Below are 6,000 nucleotides of genomic sequence, written 5' to 3'. Positions count from 1 at the left end.
TGTTTCTAAATTTGTTTTTCTTATGTAACTATCTTATCATTCCAAATGAAGTGTGAGCTTCTCAAGCACAGGGCATGTTCTTTGTATCCTCCATGCAGCACTATTGAGCTACTCTCTATGATTGCCAGGGTGTTTACAACTTGAACTGCTTTCAGAGTGGCCAAGGGATATTTGAAGGGAAAAGATTTCAGTCCGGGTTTCTATAGCAAAGCAATTTATTCTCCCTTCTTGGTACAGTGCTGTTACACTTTGCTCAAAAGAAGAAAACAAAGGATCAAAATTCAGAGTAGATTAACTTTGCCAAAAGGGAAGAGAAGTGATATTTCTTAAGCACCATATTTGTGTGTATGTGTGTGTGTATGTGTGTGTGATTTAGGTGAAAGTTTACAGAGCAAATTAGTTTCTCATTCAGGAAAAAAATATGGAATACTTCATGAATTTGAGTGTCATCCTTGCACAGGGGCCTTGCTTGTCTTCTCTGTATGGATCCAATTTTAGCATATGTGTTGCCAAATTGAGCACAAACACCATCTTTTTAAAATGCTAACAAAACCCCTGAGAGACAGGCATTCATTGTCTCCATTATCTTATCGTTGAGGAAAATGAGGGTTGCTGATGGAATATTTCTTTGGGGACTTGTGCCCTAACGTGATGGATCACGAGCAAATTCTCTCTTCAAGACCATCTGTCTTCTGCTTCCCTCCGGAAAAGCAGCCAACCAGTGATTATTGTGCTTTCTAGTCCAGAGTAGTGGCTCTCAAATTTGAATATGTACCGGGACCACCCAGAGGGTTTGTTAAAACCCAGATTGCTGCCCCTCTCTTCACTCCCCCCCAAATTTCTAATTTGGCAGAGGTAGGCTGAGAATTTGCATTAAAAAAAATTTTCCCACATGAAGCTGACGCTGCTGGTCTGGGTCCCACACTTCAAGAGTCCGACTCTATAACAATAAGAGTAAGAAGGAATAAGAAAGATTCCATGAGGTTCACCCTTCAGCCAAAGATTGACAGGCCCATGAAACAAAACAAGACTTAAGGGCCACACCAGCCCAGGGGCAAGGACTAGAAGGCAGGATGGTACAGGAAAGCTGGTAATAGGGAACCCAAGATTGAGAAGAGGGAGTGTTGACATGTTGTGGGGTTGTTAACCAAAGTCGTAAAACAATATATGTACTAAATGTTTAATGAGAAACTAGTTTGTTCTCTAAACCTTCATCTAAAGTACAGTAAAAAATAAAAATAATAAAAAAAACTTTGTAAAGTTTTTTTTCAAAATGAAGATGTAATGATATGTACATTAATGCTACGTACTGTCTGTATATAGTAAACAGTTGGGAGTTAAATTTGACTTAAAAAAAAGACTTTAAAATCATAGGAAAACTGTGAGAAGTGATATTTCTTAAGCCCCATCTTTGTGTGTGTGTGTGTGTGTGTGTGTGTGTGTGAGGTTCAGGTGAAAGTTTAGGTAAACTGGGAAAAATCCCTATAAGGTATGAGAGTAAGTTTGTACTGTCTGCTCTGAAATATAAATTGTGAAATCACAAGGAGCTTCTCATTCCTTCATCATTAGGTTAATTTGAAACAAATGAAGTGCTAAAATATGAGGCTTCTAAGTGGGGTATTTTCATGGTAGCTCCTCATTAGATTAGACAATTTAGAATGGACAACTTAGGTGTGCTGGAGTGAGGGGGAGGGGAAGGAACAGGCGGAGACAAGAGATGTCTCAGAATCCCATACGATGAAAGTCTCAAGAATGCACATGTCATTTATTCAGCAATTCTACTTAAGAAGGCTATCTCAGGGAAATAATCAGTGATGCTTTCAAAGACTTATATTAAAAAAGTTCATGACGGCATTATTTCAATAGCTCAAAAGTATAAAGACCAAATACTTAGAACTATGGGATTGGTTAAACATGTTATGATATGGCCATATGAAAAAATGAAATGAAGTCATTAAAAACAAAGTTCTCTAAGAATATTAGAAGATAAACAGCTAGGTTTAGGATATGGTGAAGCAAAAAAATTAGGCTACAAAGTATCATGTGAAGTATTAAATATATTTACGAACATTTATTTTCCAGAAGCAATTTGTGTAGTGGGTATCTCTGAGTGATTAAGAATTTTTTTCTTTTTCATATTTTTCAATTTTTAAAATATCAACATTTTCCTAATTTCTTTAAATGAGTTTGTATTATTGTTATAAATAGAAGGTATCTCAAAAAATGGATTGAGTGTTTTTAAACAACCTATAAAGCAGTGAATTTGAGTTTTTCAGATGCAGAAATGCTGTAATAGAGAGGCATATAGTAGGAGCCAATATTTCTTGAATGCTAAGTACAGGCTAGGAGTTTAATACATATTACCTCATTATAATTCTCACGTTCTAATAATATAACTTATATAATGCCTAATAATATAGTATGCCCAAGCCCAAGCCCATGGCTGTCAAGTCAATTCCAACTCGTAGAGACTGTATAGGACAGAGCAGAACTGCCCCATAGGGTAGGCTGAAATCTTTGTGGAAACAGACTGCCACATCTTTCTCCTGTGGAGCAGCTGGTGGGTTTGAACTGCTGACCTATCAGCAGCCACGTGCTTAACCACTGCACCACCAGGGCTCCAATAATATAGCATATATACGTAATACTGCACATACTAGATCGGATGTGTATTATACATATGATAATACTCTAATGTATAATAAAAAAATTTTTTTTCTATTATTATTAAACCAATTTTACAGGAAAAAATGGTGGAGGCTTAGAGAAACAAAGTTGCTCGATGGTAAGGGGTAGAAGTGAATTTTGAATCCAGGCACATACAGCTTGAATTAATCTGAAGGTATGTAAGATTTCAGAGAATACCATACTCATGGACAATCCACTAATGTGGTTAGAACTTCAAGGTGCAGAAAAAAAAAATATTAGTTTTTGCTGTGTCTTTCAATGACTGTCTTTTCATCCCACTTCTGTTGGATCACCTTCCTGTCAAAGGGCTTTGACCGTGCCACTTGTCCCCACACTCCTCCCTTCTTGCCTTTCAGAAGCTTCCCCGTACCCTGTACAACTGAATGGCTTCTTTCCTTTCAGTCTCTTGCTGTTGTCCTGCTTTTCCTGGTTCTCTTCACACCTAGTTCTCTTTGCTCCTCTGCCTGCCACATGCTGGGTGGTTGACATGGATCTTTGTTGTGGCCCTTAGCCAGTTTCCTCTTTCAATCTCCTTGCTTTTGGCAAGGCTTAGACTAGATAGCTTCATCAGCATATCAGGCATTCCCACCGTATTTAAAGCTTCCTGAAATCCTAACCTCTCATGAATCAGAGCACCTGACGTATAAAAGCCACTCTTTCTTTCCTGAAGAAAATTGGTTCCCTCAACACTGGAAGTTCAACAGTGATTTCTGCTCTACCAGAGTTCCAGATATTGGCCAATACAACAAAAAGCATTCCCAACAAACCTTGTATATTCCAGATTCTAGATTCTTGCTGGAATGTTTGACTGTGCCTACCTAAAGAAGTGTAAGCTAGATGACTTCCAAATTCTCTTTAAAAATATATTTGTTTAAAAACATATCTTAATGAGTAAGGTGGTTTTAAAACATGCCCCCCAAATTCTTTGACAGTGTTTCCAATGACAGCCAGGGTCTAAGTCCCTGCCTGTTGAATCTGGGCTCTGTGATTCCTTGTCAAATAGAGTATGGTGAAAGCGATGCTTTGTCAGTTTCTGAGCTAGGTCTTAAGAAACTGGCAGCATCTTCATTCTGTCTCTTAGAATATTCACTGTTAGAACCCAGCCACCATGTTTTGAGGAAGCCCAAGTAGTCTATGGAGAGGCCCACATGAAGAGGACCTGAAGCTCCTGATTGTAGTCTCAGCCAAAAGCCAACATCAATGTGCTAGTCATGTGAGTGAGCCATCTTGGAAGTGGATCCTCCAGTTCCCACTTGAGCTGCTATATGAAGCAGAGCCAGTGTTCCCCAGTCCTGCCCAAATTACAGATTTATGAGCGAAACACATGATGTTTGTTGTTTTAAGCCACTAAGTTTTGGGGAGGAGACTGGGTGGTGCAAGCAGTTGGCAATCAGCTACTAACCTAAATGCTGGCAATTGAAATCCAGCCAGCAGCTCTGCAGAAGAAAGGCCTAGGCCTGGTGAATCACTGCCATAAAGATTATAGCCAAGAAAACCCACTGGAGCAGTTCTATAACACATAGCATCACAATGAGTCAGGGGCCAACTCGGCAGCAGCTAACAAGTGTTGGGGTGAACTGTTACAAGGCAACACATGACTGGAACAATGGGCATGGTTAGTTATGAGGGTGAGATCTTCAGGACATAGTGGGTCTGCATTCTGGACATAGTGGGTCTGCATTAGCAAGGCATCATTAGCTAATTAAATTGCTCCACATAAAAAATTAACAGGAAATTAGAAGGTTGGAAACCAGCAAGGTCAGATCCTTAGGTTCACTGGGTAAAATACCCCAATGACACCCAGACCAGACTTTTCACCTCTAGAGCTAAAAGATCATAAGTTTGTGTCTTTTTAAGCCACTAAGTTTGGGGTAATTTGTTATGGCAGCAATAGAAAACTAACAAAACCTGTATGCTAAACATTAACAAAGAGTTGTTGTTATTAGCTGCTGCCAAGTCAGCCACAACTCAAGATGTCCTTATGCGCAACAGGACAAAATGCTGCTTAGTTCTATGCTATCCCCATGATAGGGTGTAGATAGAGCTATCATGATCTATAGGTTTTTTATTGGTTGAATTTCTGAAGTAGATTGCCAGGCCTTTCTTCCTAGTCTGTCTTAGTCTGAAAGCTCCAGTGAAACCTATTCAGCATCACATCTCATGCAAGCCTCCACTGAGAAACCAGTGGTGTCTGCCCAAATCGAACTGGGGTCCCACATGAAAAGAAAGAATTCTACCACTGAGCCACCAATGCCTCCAATAAACAGTATTTTAGTTAAAGGAAGCATTTATATTAGAAGCCAGAAGAAAGTGAAAATGTCCAAAGCTTGCTTTTTTTTTTATTATTTAAAATAATGACAAACAATGCATGTTTTCTTTGCAGTTACTTTTAATGGAAAAACAACAACAATATTTCTTTCAAAACAGTCAAAATAAAAGACGATTACACAAGATTGCACAATCATTTACAAATGCTGGCGATTAAACTAAGTAGGTGGTATTATGGTTAAGCTCTCAGCTGCTAACTGAACGGTCGGCAGTTTGAACCCACCAGCTGCTCCATGGGAGAAAGATGTGGCAGTCTGTTTCTGTAAAGATTTACAGCCTTGAAAACCCTATGGGGCAGTTCCACTCTGTCCTATAGGGTTGCTACAAGTCACAATTGACTCAACGGCAGTGAGTTTGGTTTTGGTTTTAAGCTAGCCTCATAGAATCCTTGTCTAAGTGGTTTTCTCCATATGCAATAGACCGATAATGCGATTCTCTGAATTGTTAAGCTGAATTCGAAATCCGCCTTGGCCAAGCTCACTGCATTCTATAATTTAATCACATCAGATCCAGGTTGGAATACTTCCACCAAGATTTCTATATTGAGAAGAGTTTAAGTGTTTACATTCTTTTCATTTACCTCTGACATTTGTCCGCAGTCAGGGATAAAATTCAGCATTATTCAACATTCTTCTCATTTATCACACAATTTTCTCTCCTATGCTCATACCTGACTTGCACAGTCTTTACATTGTTTTCACCACCACTGTCTTCACTGTACAAAGTATGAATTATAAGTAAATATAGAAACCCACATCTTCAGAGTGGGGAGGAAAAGAAAGGACCACCTGCTAGGAAATAGATCCAAGAATGGTAGTATTTTCAGGGAGCGCTGGGAAAGGCTTTTTGCCATTAATACTAGCTTGTGAAAGCAATTATGCAACTTCAAAAAAGAAAAAAATAAATAAAATTAGATCTGTGTGTGCGTGTTTTAAATTCTGCACCATTCTGAATTAAATAGGAATCCAATGACGTGGTGTAGTT

General features: G+C 38.9%; 1 non-coding gene across 1 annotated transcript; it reads right to left on the bottom strand.

Moving 5' to 3' along the window:
* Positions 1-415: 415 nt before the first annotated feature.
* On the bottom strand, positions 416-522 carry LOC111750813 (U6 spliceosomal RNA). The gene has a single exon (XR_002785867.2). It is a non-coding gene; the product is annotated as a U6 spliceosomal RNA (small nuclear RNA).
* Positions 523-6,000: the final 5,478 nt, after the last annotated feature.

The sequence above is a fragment of the Loxodonta africana genome, chromosome 5 (genome assembly GCF_030014295.1).
Source record: "Loxodonta africana isolate mLoxAfr1 chromosome 5, mLoxAfr1.hap2, whole genome shotgun sequence".
NCBI classification, from domain to species: Eukaryota; Metazoa; Chordata; class Mammalia; order Proboscidea; family Elephantidae; genus Loxodonta; species Loxodonta africana.
This window is presented reverse-complemented; position numbering and strand designations above follow the sequence as displayed.